Source organism: Lonchura striata, chromosome 2 (genome assembly GCF_050655825.1).
Source record: "Lonchura striata isolate lonStrDom1 chromosome 2, ASM5065582v1, whole genome shotgun sequence".
Classification (NCBI taxonomy): domain Eukaryota; kingdom Metazoa; phylum Chordata; class Aves; order Passeriformes; family Estrildidae; genus Lonchura; species Lonchura striata.
This window is the reverse complement of record NC_140704.1, coordinates 13,114,178-13,133,068: the sequence shown is the minus strand read 5'-3', so window position 1 is coordinate 13,133,068 and position 18,891 is coordinate 13,114,178. Positions and strand designations below refer to the sequence as shown.

At 37.3% G+C, this 18,891-nt stretch overlaps 1 long non-coding RNA gene across 2 annotated transcripts in view; it reads left to right on the top strand.

The window, feature by feature from the left end:
* The window catches only part of LOC146768116 (uncharacterized), a 175,488-nt gene that overhangs the window by 29,391 nt on the left and 127,206 nt on the right, over window positions 1-18,891 (top strand). For both annotated transcript variants that reach the window (XR_014950574.1, XR_014950573.1), the window contains exon 1: window positions 1-18,891. This exon is cut by the window's left edge and continues 29,391 nt beyond it; it is cut by the window's right edge. This is a non-coding gene — a long non-coding RNA (uncharacterized LOC146768116).

The window sequence follows — 18,891 nt, the reverse complement described above, 5'->3', positions numbered from 1 at the left end:
TTTTCAACAGTTGAGGCTGCAGCTAAAATTGAATGGAATTTCATAAGACAAGGGGAAATCACTCTTTTAGCTCAAGGCTTTTTCTGCTGGATTTCTAAGGTTTGCAGCAAAGGCTTCTATTGCAAAGGTATCTCAGGAAAAGGCCATAACAATTAATAATTAAAGAGCAACCTAAACATTAGGGTTGCTTTTATTACATAATGCAATTATTCTTGCCTTAGATATTACTTCTCATAACAGTTAAAAATAACTTTTTTTTTTCTCCTAATATAGGTAAACCTGAATTGACTGACCAGATAAAAAAAAAACAACAACAACAAAAACAACAACAACAAAAAAAAAGCAAAACAAACCAGCTGTAAGAACTGAATGGGTAGAGCTGTTAAAGAGTTGGGGAGATGGTCATATATAGAAGTGTGCTCACCAGATATTTCAGACATTGCCATGAATACTGTGCACCATGGCCCAGAAATCTTACTGAGCTTTTTCTTTATATGCTGTGGACTTGAAATTTAACAAGCCTCTGGATCTTAAAGGGCTTCTTTGAATCTCTATACTCTTGATTAGACTGCTCTATGTGACATGGAGTAGGTTGATGGTTAAAGGCTCAGAAATGCATAGTGTGCCCTTGAGGTTCTTAGACAACCTATTTACTGAGCTGTATTCAGTTTGGTAGAATGATAAAACTTTATGGTCTTAACTGCCTGATAATTTGCTGTGAAATCCATCTTCCAAATGATGATTGCATCTCTATTTAATCAAGAGGAATATCCATCTTTCAGATAAATCTAAACTGCAAATAGTGCTTATACAAGTCCGTAATTCAAAAAAGGCCTTTTTCTTCTCTAAATCCTATAAAATATATAACTGGAATGGTTTTGTTCTTTATATTTGCAGTGAAATCCAAAAGATTGAGACATTAATTCTGTCAGTTGCATAAAGATTTTTTTTTCCCTAGAAGCTTTTTATTTTTCACAGAAACTCCATTAGCAGAGTATGCATAATTGTGGGTATGGCATGTATTTCTTCCTTGGTGGGTCTCACTGATGGCAGCGTCAGATAAAAGGATTTAGCAAGAACTGTGCCATGGCAATGCAGATCTTATTTACCTGGAGAAAGCCTTCTGCTGTCTTGACAGCTCTGTAAGACTGACTCGTTCTCTAATTTGGTTGAAACTTAAATGCATGGGAGAGTGCAGCTATTACCTCTAGCCAAACAGAAATGAGTCAACATGTTGATAGCTTGAATGCATAAGCAACTTTTGAAGAAAAAGTGTTAACATGAGACTCAAATTACCATTCCCACTTCCACCTTTTACACACCTGAAACTCCACTTCTCACAGGAATGTTGTCTCTGCATCTGTGTGGAGTTGTGTGTGCTTGCAAGGGAGCTCTGTCATATACTTAAATTTTACTTATAGTCTTGTGTTAGATATATTCTGAAATCCTTTAGTAACCTATGCAGCACAAGCAGGAATTGCAAACAAAGGTCAGCGCACTGCCTCTCACTCTTGAATGAACACTAGACTAGGAATGAGGTATTGGCTAGCTGTCTGTCCATATGCTTAGCCCTACATTTCTCTGCTTCACTGCCATTTTAAAAGCTCAGTGTACTGGTTTCTGTGACATTTATTTATTGGGAAAGAACCAACAACTTTGTGCAGCGTTAGTAACTTGGTCTGTATTTGAATCAGCTGTCACAGGGAAGTGGAGTTCAGCTGCATGAATGTACGTGTGCATAGTGGGGGAGGGATTCCTCATCTACTGTAAGAAAATAATAAAAATTTAAAGGAATCCTTGGAGGTATTTTGACTATGCTGGTGGCACATGCTTGGCATATGAAATACTGGACACTTATGCTAGTGCATGTTCCTAATTACAATCTCCTTATCATAAACAATTACCATTAAATGCAGTGCTTGGTGAGGGGGGAGGAAGAAGAAACCCAGGTAGGATTGTTTGGAGCTGCATGAGTCTGTATTTGCCTCAGGCTTAGTTAGCTGTCAAGAAAACCCCTGGAGCACCCAGAATTCACAGGCTTTACAGATGATCATAATCAATAAAGGCAAACACTGAGGCTGGGGAAAGTGGGCAAACGCGTGTTGTCCTCTTGACCATTGCAGGCTAGAACTGTGAGCAGCTGAGTGACTGTGGAGAGGTATGGGGGTCAGAGACACGCTGGCTTTAGGCGTCTGTAAGTGGTGCACGAAGCTCTGATCAAACTGAGGAGATCACTGTGTGAGGTGGTGTCTGCTCTTTTGTGGTCAATAAGGATGTTTTGTTATTTGTGTCCTTCGGGTTCTCCTGTGTTTCTTTGCATGAGGGCACAGGATGCTCCGTGGGACAGCGAGAGCGCACAAAAGGTCAGGCTGCTGCTTGATGAATATCAGCTAACAGCATGGTTGGCAGTGTATTCTGCAGCCTCTGGTGAGAGACAGGAACACAGAAATAGCAGTAGCTCACATTCATCAGTGCAAAAACCATCACCTGCCATACCACAGCAAATCAGTCTCTTTTAGGATGGCTTTGGAGAAGACTTAAAATGAAGTTATTTGGTCACTTATCTACTAAAGTGAGTGAGAGTCTGCTGCACTTTGCTACATACAGGATATTATTCTATGCTTTGGCTTAATGAATTCTGGGAAATTATAAACTCAATTGTCATTGTTGAATATGTCAGTACAAAGCATATAGTGTATACAGCATTAAATACTGTAAGAGAACAGCTTTCTTCAGAACATGATCCAGACCAAAGGTTTTAAGGTTTATACTAACTCTATTACATCAGGTGAGGATGCTGCTGCCTAAACAGTCTGCACAGTCAAAAATTTCAGCATATGTCAGATGATTTAGTTGAGTATAACATGCTGGGACTTAATGTAAACTTAAATAGTTTTTCTGTTTTAAGAATGCACATAGGGTCAGACAAGAAAGAGATACAAGTTTGTTGTGTGTTCAAGACTTGCACATTAGAATTACTTGCTGTTTGGATACTTCCTGTCTTCACCTGCTTGCTATTGATAGAAGAGAATTACAAGGAGCTGCAGGAGTACTGCTGGTTTGGGATAAAAAGCAGAGGATCCAAACTCAGGCAACCTTGTAATTGTTTGTAATTGTTTGTAATTGTAATTGTAATGCCAGAGGACAGGTGGACCTGGTGCTGTGGCACTCCAAGAGTTCCTGGAAGCATTATTTAAAATGGCCGTATGATTGAAAGGTGTTAGATCCCCTAAGAAAGGAAAGATTTGTATGTATGGACAGGAAATCATAATACTTCTGTTTTAAAAAATGACTTGTCTACAAAATTCTACAATTTTGTCTTCTCACACACAGAGAATTTTCTGTTGATATTTATTAGTCTGTTCTTAGTGGATTGATATTTGGGTACTTTTGGACAAGAGCAGGATTCTGAGTCCAGCTGAATAAGTCCTGCAATCCCAATTGTCTGTGTACTTGACTGATTGAGCTATCTTTAAACCATGTATTCCTGTTCATCACTGCAGGTCATATGTTAGCTTAACATTTCTGCTCCTCCCCAGCCAGGCAGGGGGGGCTTGCAGCCAACTCAGTCTCTGTCCTCCTGTTGCAATGTCCATCCTCAGCAGGACTGAAACCTTGATGATGTGGAAAGTTTGCTTTAAACCTGTTCTTTAGAAAAGATAAGCATGCAAAAATAAGAATTTAGGTGGGGCTTTGTTCTCATCAGTTTTTTTAGAAGAATGAAAAGGGCGACAGTGGAAATTGTAAGGAAGGGCAAGATATAGAGAAGATCGTAGCCAGCTGTCCTTTAACACACAGGGATTGTGATTTTGTCTGATTTAATTGAATAGCAATTTACTGAGTCAGACTTCTTGGTTCCCTGAGAAAAGAACTTGTAAAAAATTAATGTTGCATCATTTGATACTATGTAGATAGTGACTGTAGACATGTAGGTGGTTTTGAACAATCCCTGTTCCTTGTAAGGGAAACAGACAGCATTTTGACTATCTTAAGCTAAATCTTTGTTCCTGTCTGAAGACAATAGCTTTTTTTTTTTTTTTTTTTTTTTTAATGGGAGCAGTTTCTGAAGGAAGAGATTTCTTATTTCATTTTCTTTTCTGGAATAGTTATGATCTGTCATAAACAGTTGGATTGGTGGTCATCTGACTTGTTCTTTAAGGGATGTCTACCATAGGGGTCCAATAGAGACATAAATTACTTCCTTAACCCATAAGTGCCTTTAATGCTATGATAAAAAGCATTTGCCATGAAGCTCAAACCTGTTGCATGAGCTGTGATGCACCTTCTTTAACTTGTCTCATGATAAGTATATATTTTAAATTAAGGAAGACAAGGAAAAGAGATAAAGTCTTGAAGAAAGCTTGAATGAGCATCTGTCACTTTTCTCAGTTTATGTAAGAATAAAAAGGCTGCTGCAAAAGGCTTCGGGGAAAATATACTGGAAAAGCAGGTAAATAAAAGTACAAACTGAGTGAGTACGTGGAAAAAGTCCACATCTCTCACCTGCTAGCCAGTTCTGCAGTCACCTACCATTTGTATTTGGGAAAAAAGACTCACAACCCAGTAAAACCCAAACCAAGTATTTCTCTTATATTTGTAACACTGCAACCAACTCTGACTGTACATGTGGAAATAGAAGCTTTATAGGCTCTCCATATGTTATTTTTTAAGGGGCACTTTAGAGTTTTCCTCATTTGTTCTCTCAGTGTATAAAGGACTAATACTGGAATATGCTATGATCTTGTTCTAAACTTGCTTTGATTTTATATCAATGTTCTGGTGAGTCTTTTGCTCAAAGGATTTGATTTAGATGACAACAAATTTTAAACTTTTGCTTAAATATTGATTTGTCTTAGTTCCTTCAGGACTTTTTCTTCTACATGATCCATCTTACCCAACTTTATTTTGCTTTGATATTACCATCTTACTCATATCCTGAGATGGAGTTAATGGTACAAAACCTGTGATAATTTTCTAGCCCTTTGTAAATTTTTGGTAATTATTATAGAATCAGACAGATTTAACCTGAGCCCAAAAGTAATCACTCAGAGTCAGGGAGTCTGAGAGTCAGAGAGTGCTGTCTTTTCATTCAAAATTGTTTAAAATAACCCACTGCATAGTGTTACAGCCTGTGCCAACTGCTGATGTTAAAGACTATGGCAGGAACCATTTCCTGCAAAGGACACGGTAAGATCTGAAATATGACGTTATGGCTTTTATGTATTTTTTTGGAAGAGGTTTTATTTGTTGTCTGATTGTAACCTGTTGAGATATAAGGGTAAAATAAACAGTGACTATTTTACTGAAATTCTGTTTACTTAAACTTTTCAATATATCTGCAGAATTGACAAAAATTCTGTCTTCAATCTTATAATTAGAAAATAAATCCATAACTTTTATCTACACTAGAGCTGTCTTGGAAAGGAAGAACTAGGTAAATTAAAATACAACTAATTTTCCTTGGACTTCTTTTGAATTATTTTTAAAATTGTGTCCTAGTAAAAATGTTCTTTGAAAAGTGTTGACTAAAAATGAACTTAGGATTTGGAAACTTTACTATTATCTTCTCTCTTAGATATAAATATGCTGAGGATTTATTCATATGGGAAACCAGAAGCACCACTAGAAGATAAAACTTCTTGAAATGCAAAAGCCTATTGCCTAATTCAAATTTTCCCCTAACTGAAGACTTTCCAAACTGTATGTTTTATAATAGTTCAGGAGCAGTAAAACATTATAAGTTTTTTTTTAATTAATAAGTATTTCAGAAGCTAGCCAAGTTCAAGGGCATTCTAATCTGATGTACAGTTCCAGCTGTAATTTCACATAATTTCTGTTACTTCATAAAGCTGATGTCTCAAAACATATTTCTGACCACTGTCAGGCCACTTTTCAAGTTCAAACATGAAATCCCCTCAAGTACAATGCATATTGCAGTAGTTTTCAACTGATTTAGTGTGGAAGGAATGTAGCCTTTCTATCTATAGTGAAATTTACCTTATTACTGGGTGCTTTTTCCCTTCTGGGACCTATTCAGGCCTCCTTTCTCAGGCATAACTTTACAGAGAGTAGAACTGAACATTTGCTTAAGTCAGGAGTGCTAAATTAGGCAAATGGGAGATGGAAGAATTGCTACAAAATACCTAGGAGAGTCATAAATTAACAATGGCAAAATATGACAGTTCTCTGTCCTCTTATAAATCTTGGAGATGTAGCCTTGGCGAGGAAGTTAGTTTTTCTAGAGACCAGTTTGTGACTTGTAGAGTACTGGGGCAGCTGATGGAAGGAGATTTTACCAGTGCTGGATGGTAAACAGCACAGATGGCTTGCTTTTCCCATAAATGAACCTTGTTTTTTTGAAGCTGGCAGAATCTGTGTTAGAAAAAAATCCCCAGCTCAGCAGCAGCACTTCTGTGTACAGCTGTGGCTTGCATCTGTCAAAGCTTGTCTCCAAGCAGTGGAGGCAGCTCAAAAGTTCCATCAGTAGCACAGGACATAACACTTGGATACCAATACAGTATGCCTTATAGCTTTTGACCCATTTTTATGCTGAAGGTAGCATAGAGGGCATTGAATATTACAAGTATCTGTCAACATGCTTAGAGCATTATTATTTATAATTTTATTACCATGGGTGTCAATTGGACAAGTTCCTTTCTGGTTTATGCTCCTACCACACCCTTTTTGTTATTTTTTGAATTGAAATGCATGAAGAGAGATTGGTGATGTCAGTGCTGGAAATTTCAACCTCACTCAAATAATAAAAGTTCTCTGGTTTCAAGCAGCTAGGTTGTGTCTTTTTTTTTCTTGCTTTGGATACTCAGCCTGTGATTTTGAGAAATCAAAATGCCTGTACAAAGCTTTAATGGATTGTAACCTACAAGTTTGTTCTCTGTGTTGTAACTTCCTGAAGGTAAGTAATAAATTATTTTGTTAGGCAGTCAAAAATGGTGCAAGAAGCCTATAAATGTTATCACAGTAACGCCAGCCAAAATGTCTCCACCTGAAGCTGTATTTAGAAATGAAAATCAAAGAGTCAGTAAAATTCAGCAGACATCACTGAATGATAGATTTACAATGAATGTCTTGGATAGCTTTCTGTGAGCTTTAAAGCCAATGAATATATTTTATCTGATTGTAACTTTTCCAGGAAAATAAAAGGTATGCATACAGTGTGTGCTCCATCAGACTTTACAGTATCAACTCTTTTTGGCAGAGTTCCCAACACAAATGAGTTCTTTTTCTCCTACCTGATGAATACCATAGTAATTTCTGTAACCAGAACACTAGAAATTTTGATTATCTGCTATCAGTTAACAGTTATTTCCTGCTACTGAAAGATGTTGCCAAATAAGTTTTTACAAAGTAGATACAGAAGTCCTTGTTTTGGAGTTTTCACTGTGCTACTGAAAACCTCCAGGAACAGAAAAGAAAGAGATTTTCCAAGTCCTTGCTGAGGGATCAGCACAGCTATAACAAAAGGATACGTAGAACCATGGTGGAAGATGTGAATCTATTGACAATAGTGACACTTGTTTCTTAATTCTTGTTCTTATCTGAAATTTGTCCATTGGTGAATTTAAAATATTTTACTTGAATTTCTATTCAACAAGTCACTATGTCTCAAAACAATTGCCACACATGGTGTACAATACTTTGTGTTAGCCTTACTAGAGAAAAATAAAACAGTTCCATAGTTTTATAACTGACTGAACTCTTTGAAACCAGCAGAATTAATGTGAAGAATTCACAAATTTAACAGATAAATAGTTCAAGAATGGGTTTATGTAATATACATGTGTTCTGGCTGGATGCAGATATTCAGTCCTGCTTTCCAAATTATATTTAGAAAGTATTTGTTGTTTCTAGGTGCCAATAGCTTTGACTGAGAAATAAGCCTTTGATCTGGGCATCTAGGAGCAGTGATTCAGAATGTATCTCAGTGCTAATATCAGCCCACTGAACAGTTAATGATTACTGAGTTTATATTTCTATGAGTCTCAAGGTTGTTGTACCACCACGTTTGAAGGCAGCTACCAAGTGGCTGGGCAGTCTGCTGCTGATCCAGGTGAGGTCCCCAGCATTGGAGCAGGGCTGCAAACCAGCGTGTCCCTGGGGGCTCAGGCTCTTGCCCATGCTTGAGCTCAGCTCCTGCTGGACACTGCTGAGGTTTTTTTTTGGAAATTGCTCAGTTCCTTTTGACAGTAGACAGCAAGGAGAAAATGGGAAGGAGGGAGGAAATAAAGAAGAAAAATTGGCAGGGAGCCTGTTTCTCTCATCTTGCTGCTGATCAAGTAGAGAGAAAGTATTCATTATCTGTCCCCCACTCCAGGGCAGCCAGCACGAATTCTCCATCACATGAAACAAAGCATCAGTCTGATGGCACAGTAGACTTTTGTGTGTGACATTCTTCTGTAACCAGGTTTAGCTGGGAGTATTTCTTACACATGGAAGGAGAGAGGGGACATTTGAAATGAGTGTAGACTTTGTTCATCAGTTACACAGCTGAACACAGCTGAAATTCAGAAGTCCTCTTGGTTGCAGACAGTTAAATACAAGATATTCCAATCAATGCCACTTTCATAGGGTTTTCTACATACTCTGTAGCCCCAAGTCAGTGGTCAGCAGTCAGTGGCAAAGTTCTCAAGAGATCATGGGGTGGCTGAAGAATCACTCTTTCAATGTAACAAGCTAATTGTTTAGGTATAGCAGCTAATTATCACATTTCAAAAACTACTCTCTAAGTAGGTGATTTTTATATTTTTGTTTTTCAACCTTATGGAATCAGGTTTTCAGGTTTTTCCTGCTAATTGTTCTTTGTATGAAGACAAAAACATAAGGAAATACAGCAGAATATCTTCTGTAACTCCATGAAGCCAGGAAGGAGGCTCTAAGTAAAAAGATGATAACAATGAATTTGGTTTTTGACTGGGGGCCAGATGAAGGGCAGTAGATAGGCTTGCTGAAATAGAAAACCTTGAGAGTGTCTTAATATCCACAATATTCATTCTAACACCATGAAGCTCAGAACTGTAAGGGACATTGAGGATGTGTGCATCCCTACCAATTCAGCAGCAGAAGTGACTGTGGAGGGTTTTACTGGTCAATCCAGCAACAGCTTGAATATTTTCACTGGGGAAGGAATATTCTTGGATAAAAAGGAGCATTTTTTCAACAGGGGTAATACTTTGAGTGGGGGTGAATTATTTTTTTTTCCACATGTTTTTTTCTCACAGATGCTATACTAAAAATACACTGATTTTTTTTAGTAGGTTTGAAAAACAGCAAGTCGGGGATAGGTTTGCTTTTAGTTTCTGAGCCAGAGTGAGCAGGTCTGACCTGCTAACCCCTTAGAATGACACAGAAATGAAAGAGATGTGTGCATCCTTTCACTGTGCTGAGATATCAGGATAATTATCCAACATACAGTTTCCTCTCAGTGCTTTTCAGGGCATTTTGAATGAAGAGACTGTGAGGATAGCTGATTTTAATCTGAGAATCCACATTAAAGGGGCTCAGGAGATTCAGTGCTAATAGAGGAGCTAAGTGATACAGAAGTATTACTTACTCCTCAAATGGGAAGATGAAAATGAGAATCTTTAGATAATACAGGATGGAAATAGATACCTGCTGATCATCCCTGAGGCTCAAAAAAAAGACTGAATGAAGAGTATGGAAGGAAGCTGATGCCATATAGGACTGTCCTGTATCCACTCTTCATTCATTCCTATAGACCTGAACTCCATATTTTGACTCTGAGAATATTGAAGAACTACTACATCTATTATAAGGGGAAATTTGGGCTCTCTGATGAAAAATCTGTTTACTGTACAGTAGAGTGCAACAGGTAGTAGTTATACATGCATGCTTAGATGTGGCTTGTGTGTCTGAGTGTCTGTGGCTTTTTACATCTCTATGTTTTATCACACCATTCAAACCCCTTCTTTTGGGGTTTTAGGCTTCACTTGTCATAATTTTGCACCCAAGAGATATGCCAGATTCTTACTGACTCTTGGAAACTGGCATAATATAAACAGCAATATAACAATAGCTTGCCAGAAAGAGCAATGCAATCAGAAGAACTTTGCTTTGCTCCTCTTTACTTTCCTTTGCTGCTGTATTTATACAACAGGTTTACAACATTATACTGCATTTTCAGGAAGCAGTACTATCTCCAAATTGACTTTTTTCAGATTGATATCAATTGAGGAGCAGTGGTTTGGTTTTATAGGACAGAAAACTACAGGTAGCTCTGAAAATCTAAAAATAATATATCAGAAGAAAAGTACATTATTTCTATTTCCGACTTTTAACATTTCTTCAAAATTTTCCACTATCTCCATCCCCCTCAAATCACAAACCACCTGCATGCTAATATTCTGCTATCCCACATATTGTGTTTCTTGCCTTTATTGAAATTGTGTGCTCTGCTTTGGGAAATACACAATGCAAACGAGGCCTGTACTCTTTTATTCAGCCAGGAATATGTTCCAGCTCATATGTAAAGGTAATAAAAGGTGAGCTAGATTTAAGTACCTAATAATGAAACCTTTAGCTACATAATAATATAAGAATAAGAAGATTTATGAGAACAGAGGGAAGCAAATGAATAAACCTTTTCCTGCAGAAAGCAAAAATATCTCTTTGTGATAAATTTTTCAGGAGGAATAGTATTGAAGAGAATACTGGAATGAACTCTACTTCCAACCCAAATAATTTTATGAGTCTATGATTCTGTTTTCTCAGGTCATTTTAATACAGGAACTAAGAAATTACTCTGTTTTGGTGCTTCAGTACCTATGTGATACTAAAGGATCCTATTTTTTTGGCTCAGAAGGTTAGGAATGTGACAGTATCAGAAATCATTAAGAGAGTTTTGTTTTCCCTAAATGACATTTCTGGAACTGGAGTCCCCTATGGAGTTCTGAGCTTGTGTCTTTATTTCCTGTCCTCCTGTGATGCAGGGAATAAAATGTTTCTTTGAATGCCTGTTCTTTGTTGAGTGCAGCATGGAGACATTTGAGAATCAACAGTCCCTTGTGTTTACAGAAGCAGTCACTTCCCCACTGCATGCTGTCTAGGAATTACCACGCTAGTCAATTTAGGGTAAATTTGCAAAGTGGTGCACAGGGAGTCGCACAGTTAAATCCCATTGATGTTAATAGGAGTCATGCAGCTAAATCCCTGCACGTTGCTTTGTAATTTACCTCTTTGTGTTTCTCAAACCTGCTGGCTCATGACTAATTTGTGTCTCTTATAGAAAAGCTTGAATGTGTTTTGGTAGTGGAATGGGCACAGTCGTCTTTCACATTTTATCTGACCTATAAATATAAATTCTAAAATACAGACATTCTCTCTAACAGTTGATGCCTTCATGTATGCCTATATGGGTTCCTTAAAAGTTATAGAGTAGTGATAAATCAGATTAGCACCAATCTCCACAGTCCTCAGAATCTCAACTTCTTTAAGAAAGAAAATAAAATTACTAAAATTTTGGAAAGCTAAACTCAACTCACAGGGAAAAAAATTGTTGCAGTAAAAGCATTATGTCTTGAAAATTTACTTGATCAATTCTGAAAATGCTTTGAACTTGCTCTTTGGTCTTCAGAATGATGCGAGTTGGACTTTCTAAATTAATTTCAGTTTTCTGAAGAGAAGTGATTTTAGGTTCATTTGTGGGAAAGAGGAAATGCATTAGCCAGGGTTTCTAAAACTGAAGTTAAAAAATGGTGAAGTGGATGGATTTGCTCCTGTGCAGTTTAAATCTTGGTGTTGTGGTGATGAGTATCATTGGGCATATTTACACCATGACTCCAGCTAGCCATGAGATTGTCAAAATGTCCATACCAAATGGCTCCAAGGATGGTTATTAGTTCAGTTGCAGCACCCTGCTGATGTGGCAACACAGCTTGTGGTTCAAGAGCTGGCTCGGGCAGTGCTCTCCAAAGAGCCTTAACACCACCCATGGCTGTATGGCACAGGCATGCCCACAGAAACACTCAGAAGATAATAAGTGTCTCTATCTTCTGGGTAAGGTTTGGATGATTCCCAGTAAATGGGGCTTAAACTGCCCCATGAATGCTGAGAGGAAAAAGAAAATATTGCTTCATTTATACGGCTGATTCACCCACTGAATGGAAAATAAGTTATGAAATAATGTAATTAAAGACCCTGTCAGCAGACATATATGCAGAGCAGGCATACCCAGGATGGAATAGGCAACCTGATATAAAAATCCTGTAACTGCTCTGCTGGTCACTGGAAGGTCTGAGACATACAATTGGGCAACAGAGGTCAAGCTGGTTTTCCTTGCTCTCACTTTGATTCCCTATGAAAGTTTCCAAAATGTCACATGATTTTACATGGGAGTAAGGGTGTTAGCAGGACAAGCAACTTTTTAGGTGAGGGTTAGAAGTTGTTTATAAAAGTCTTATAAGAATACATGCACATTGCTTTTGCCTTTGGAATACGGAAGTCAGACTAACGTAGTCCTACAGAATATAAAGAATGTCAGAATCTTTTGTGTTTTAATAAGAAAATTTTCTGTGAAGCTCTGTATTCTTGGCTTTATCTGGCTTCGGCATGGTTACAGGCATATGAGAATAGCCTTTCTCATAGTACTTTTATTTTTTTGTTTGACAGTGTGGCACACTGAGGGGAGTTTGACATATCTGGGGCCCTGCAAACATCTGGACAGAGTAGGCAGAGATATTATGGTTCACCAGAAACTGGCTTCCATATGTTGTATCCTTCCACTTGTGTCTCAGGATTGCATCATGGGGTCTCAATCTGTTAATCTCTTCAGGCATCATATCTATTCATAACAAGTGGTTTTGATTGACAAGTAAGCAGCTGGGCTAAACTGGAAGGGGCAAACTGAGATGAAGACCTGATGACTGACAGTGCTTCCAGCTTAACAGCAAAATCTGCTTAAAGAGAAACAGACAGATTCACAAACTTCTGATTCAGTACTGTGAATAGACAGGCAATGCTCTGATATGCTGCACCCATGGCCCAAAGGAAAGGAAAAGTGTGTTAAAATACTTGGATTGCACAAATCATAATATCCTATTTTTTAGGACAAGTTATGAAAAAACATTTAAGCTGATATTAATAAATATTAATAACTATTGTTGGAAAAGTGGAAAACCAATCGGAATTTCAGAAAAGAAATTCTTAGGTGTGTCAGGAACAAACAACAGTTCAACAACTGTATCAGTATGACATGAGATAAGGACAGTAATCCCAACATAGAAAAGGAAGTGTACAACAAATATTTTTTTTATCTGTTCCTGAAGAAAAGCAGGATGATGTATTCCTATGATAAAGTATTAAGGAAATACTTTCTATTGAGCTAGAAGATAAGGAGGACCAAAAAGTTACACAGTGGAAGTTAAATATTTTTCTGAAGTCAGCAGGACTGGCACCCTTGAGTGCCAAAGGAGTCAAAATGAGGAGACTGAATTTCTTTTACTTCCTTGCAAATCTTGCAGCACTGAGGAACTTAAAAAATCCTTCAAAAAGCAGTCAGACATGACTGACAATTGATTGGTAATGAAAGAGAAGTCACTGCTCTTTGGCAAAACAGGCATAAGGCTAATCAGGAATATAAGTGATTGCAAAAATGATGCAATTAGTAAGATTTTAATGAACAGTAGGACATGTTGAATTTGAAATGACAACAATACTTGATAAAAATATGTTTAAGGCAGGTATATCACTTGTGCATATGTTTAGTGAAGATCTTGTGGAAGATTGTGAGCACCCGTGGATTTTCTCTTTGCAGCAGTGGAAGGAGGAGGTGATAGTTGTAAGGCTCTAGCAGGAGTCACCTGTCAAAGTGCCCACATCTGTATTCTTCTCAACTTTTACAAACAATTAATTGTTTAATGACAACTAATAATTCAGGCTTCTACAGAGGGACTTCAGAACACAGTCTCATTCTAAAGTTATTTGAATTAGGTTATCTAAAGTGGTCTGAAGGTGCACATCCCTCCTTGCATGGGAGCCTGGAAAACTCTTTTAGTTTCGATATGCTGGCTAGAGAGAAAAAGCTACCAGTGAATTAGGCTGAATCTCCCCTCCTTCATAGGTATCTTCTGTAAAATAACTATGAAAACACCATTAAAAGTAGTGGACAAACTGTAATCTTAGATTGGACATCTGGATATTTCACACACCCTGAGAGCTTTTCCTTTTAAATAAAGAAGTTTTGAGAAAACATTCAAATACATGTTAGATATATGTTCCCCCTCCCCACCTGTTTAGCAAAATAACAATGTGCATTGTGTCCTAGACTATTCAGCTTCATTCCACTCTATTTTTAGACTCATGCCTTTCAAACAGAAGTTATTTATAGGTTTGTCCAGCCACAAAAGAAGGAAAAAATGATGTAGACAATATGCAGAAGTATGGAAATTGTCAAGCAGAAAAGAATTATTATCATAATATACTGTTCTAAATTAAAAAAAAAACTGGTTTACTGATAGATCTCCAGGTGTTATGTATGGGAATTCATCATTGTGTGATGCATTTCTAGGCTAAATATTATTTAAGACTTTAATCAGTAATATGAAATAAAGTAGAAAAAAATGCTGGTAAGACATATATATCACAAAGACTACTAGAGAAGTTATTAGTAGTATAAATAAATAGCATAGATCAGTGTAAATTTTTTGGCTAAAAACACTGAAAATATTACTTTTGGTACTGCCAAATGAAACATCCCACATCTGGAAAGGAAAACCACAGTCAAGTATACAGTGTGTCATGCAATGCTCTGGAAGGTAAGAAATGTCTTCAAGACTTGTCTAAAGACCTGACTGATTTTACCTTGAATCTACCATAAAAATAAAAATCTCTGGAGAAAGATGTTCAGGAGCAGGGAATGGCATTGTGCAAATACAACAAGTAACATCTGAGTTACTGAGTCATAATTCTGAGTCCCATTAGAACATCTAAGCTTTATAAAGGAGATTACAGGAATGATGGAATTGGAAATAATACAATGATCCTCCATCTCATAATGTCTATGAGACCTGTATGTGCAAAAGAAGGGGTAGAAATTATTTTATTGCATCCACCAATATTTTCATGAGGGAGGTAAAATTCAATCATAAAAATGGAGTGATCTGATCACAGTGATGCAAAGAAAGCAAAATGTAAAATGTAAAAAACTTCCCTAAAATTTAAAGATTTATATATAAATGAGAAATGAACTGCAAATATTAAAAGAAAGTAGAAGTAAACAAAGGCTAATAGAGTCTAAATTTTGACAGATTATCAATAACTAGGGTTATTTTTAAGTTATGAAAATGTGTCTTTTTAATAAATGCTTTTATTCAGACACTGTGGAGTTGCTGCAGAAATTAGATCTTCTCCCTTGATATGCAAGTGTCAGATTAGATAATCACAACAGCTTTTGTAGGCTTCAAATCTAATAATACTAATAAACATTTTGCAAATGATCATATGTTTTGATTTACCTCTATCATTAACTGCTCTGTTCCCTCTGAGACCTGTGCTTCTCAAACAGTACAGTGCTTTGACAAGGTAAGGCTCTCATCTCCATTTTAGAAAAAAAAGCACTTTTTCTCTATATTTGTTCTGTTGGTTCTTTGATAGTTCCTGTTAATTTCTGTGTACATTGTTCTTCCTACTGTAATAAAGAACATTGAATTTCTGGGGGGATAATGAGACATATTTTGTAGTAAAAAAGCCTTCTCCAGTATAAGTACCACAGTGAATTCCATAATGCGTTGTTTGGGACTAAGTTTAAGCACTTAATGATTCCTTTGCTCTTATTCATCAGTTTGCCAAAAAAAGCAGACTCTCAAAGGAAAATGAAATATCTACTGTATTTTTAATATAAAAAAATTATAGAGTAAAGGATTTTAAGGAAGAATTTATGCACTATAAGAAAGTATGAATACCATTGGAAACATGCAGGAACACAGAAGACGCTAAGTAGAAAAGAAGAAACTTCAAAAATGACAGAAAAGGTGTTGCTGCTACAAGATATTAAATGAGTGAATCTGCACATTCTCCTAAGATCAAGGCTTATATTTTCTTTTAGGTTGGTCTCCAAAAGGAAAACAATGTGATGGAAAAAATGATTAAAGTTCCATTAGTATGAAGACAAAAATATCCGTAGCAAAAGAAGAAGCTTTAAGTGTGATGACACAGACCATTGGACCAAAAATAGTAAATGAAATTACTATAATTTACAAATTGTTTGGCAGGACCTCTTTTTTGGCATGTTTATCTTGACAAGAAACATATATCTTCAAGCAGTGGCTGAAAAAAAAAATGAAGCTTCAGTAGGTGGGATATGAAAATGAAAAATGAGAAAAATGAGAAAAATAAAAAAATGAGAAAAATATAGAAAAATGAGAAAGGGCATGAGGCAAGTGAACAGAGCCCAAATAGTCCCTCTCCTTGACTTGATGCGATGCCAAGAAGTTTCTCTGATCATTGGCATGAGGGTCTCCAGCCCAAGAGGATGTTTAGATTGTCTGCTCTGTCATCTGCTCTTCTCTCTTTGCATTCTCTGCACCTCTGAGGTTAAGGGCTGATAAATCCTGCAGTTGCCCATCTTTTACACAGATTACCACATGGTCAAAGTGAGAATAAAAAGCTCCTATCAAAAATGATGGTTCACCACTTGATTTTCTTGGGGTAAATCAAAGCAGAAAATTTGTAGTTGAGTTTAATAACTCTGGTTATTTATTAATGTCCATTTCTTGATGCCACTTCTTGTAGTGCATAGTCTGTGCCATGAGACAGAGAATGGCTCTGCACATGGGTGTTCATCTTTGCAGCACTGGCAATGGGTTTGTCATAGTAGGTCTCCTTTAAAAACATTAAAATTATTAAAATCTGGCAATTACTTTCAAAGAGTTTTATTGTGCTAGCCTGTGGAGTGGCTAAAGCAGTAGTTGAAATTGAGCTGTCTGCATTACTCCTTGCTGGTTCTTAGCTCTAGGGCTGAGGTCTGTTGAAATTGTTTCTGCATTACCTGATACAAATGGATGCTGGTTTGGGACATAGCTGCTAAGTAGTGTGGTGCTCAAAATCTCATTGCTCCTGATGTGTGTCATGAGCTGAGAGAAAAACAAACTAATTCCCTGTAAATAACTCTATAAAATTTTGAAAAGAAAGTAAAATATGAGAATAAAGATTATTTTATAAGATACAGAAAAGTAATCCTTCCTTCTCCCTAAATATGGTGGAATTTTTTTATTTTCTTATACATCTCTGTTTTTCTGGACTGCAGTCAAGACTGAAAGCAGGAAATACAACTGTATTTCCAAGAAAGTCTTGTAATTTTCTATTCAATTGTTAACACAACAGGGGAGTCAATTTAGCTCACCTTCACATTTTGGAGAGAGCCTGGTACTTAGTCTATACATGTCAGGAGGGATACAAACTACTGGGGAGAAGTGGTGACAAGAGGAAAACACTTGCATGGTACACGCAACAACAGGGGTTCAAAGGAGATGAAAAAGAAGAAAGAAGTGATTTTTCTCCCTTTTTTTAGGCAACACATCTGTATTCCTAATACATAGCCTCTTATTACATAAGGTCTCTACACCATGTTTTTGATGCAAAGGAATTATGAAAAAAGAGCAGACAGCAGTTTATCCCCGACTCCTCTAGGGGTGACCTTAGTGCAGAAATCTCCCCCATCACGCTTGTGTCTGGCTGTGCAGCACCCTCAGACTCAGTGGGTGGACATGGGGCAGGGTGAAGGTGTGATGTAGCCCTGGCACCGGTGACACCAGTGACACCAGGAGCCTCTGGAGCAGCCACCAGAGCAGCCACCAAGCAAGAGCTCTCCCCTGGCCTCTGGGAGGGGTAGGGAGCTGTGCATGAAGCAGCATTGGTACAGAGGAAACCAGGCAAAAGGAGCCAGTAGGGTTGATGTCATGAAACCAGAACCCAGCGCCACAACTGCGAGGGGCAGGGTCAGCTCCTGCCAGTGATCCAGAAAGAGAAATTAAAACAAAATCTCAGGCATTAGTCACCTGCAGTGCTTAAAAATTAGTTGCAGTATTGTGCCATTCAAATGGTGATGTAAACTCACCCCACTGCTCTAGAGCTGCCTGAGGTGAACAGGCACTGGAAAACACGTGAGTTTTGCTTTATGCCATTGTTTGCATAAAGGGAGAAGACACACTTGGCTCCTGTACCTTCTCTGTGAAACATATTTCTTCAAGCAGTGGTTGAAAAAAAATGAGACTTCAGTAGGTGGAATATGGTTTGGGGAAAAATGAGAAAGGGGGATGAGGCAAGTGAACACAATTCAGAGAAAGGCACAGAAGAAAATCTAGCTCTGTGTGGATATCCTTTCTTTTTAATGCTGTGGTCCAAAACCTTCAGATGCAATAAAGAATCTGATATTTCAGGCAAAAAAGAATAGGCAAACAGGATTAAGTCACATCTAAATGGAAACTCATTTTTGTGAGCTGTAGTGTTACTGAACTTCAGCCTTCTTTAGCGATTCCCCCCTCACAGTACCAGCCCATTACTTGTGAAACGATGTTCTTTCTTTTCTAAAAATATTGGGCAAATTTTAAAGGCATGTGTGCACAGGAATGAAAACCATTTCTAGTATTTGTGGAGGTATATGTCCCCTTATGAAAGGGAAATTTAAGACAAAACAAAACCAATCAGATAAGGTATGAAACATTAAAGCATAATACCTTAATGAGTGCATATTGAAAATAAATGCACTGAACTTTTTTGATTGTAGGTTCATTTCAGGAAAGGACTTGAGAATTCTAAATTTGGCTCCATTCAGAATTAAAAGAAAGAGTTTATTTTTAAAAACTGCTCTTTGAAAAATGGCTCACTTTAATGCTGCTTTATGGTCTAATGGAGGTCAGATAG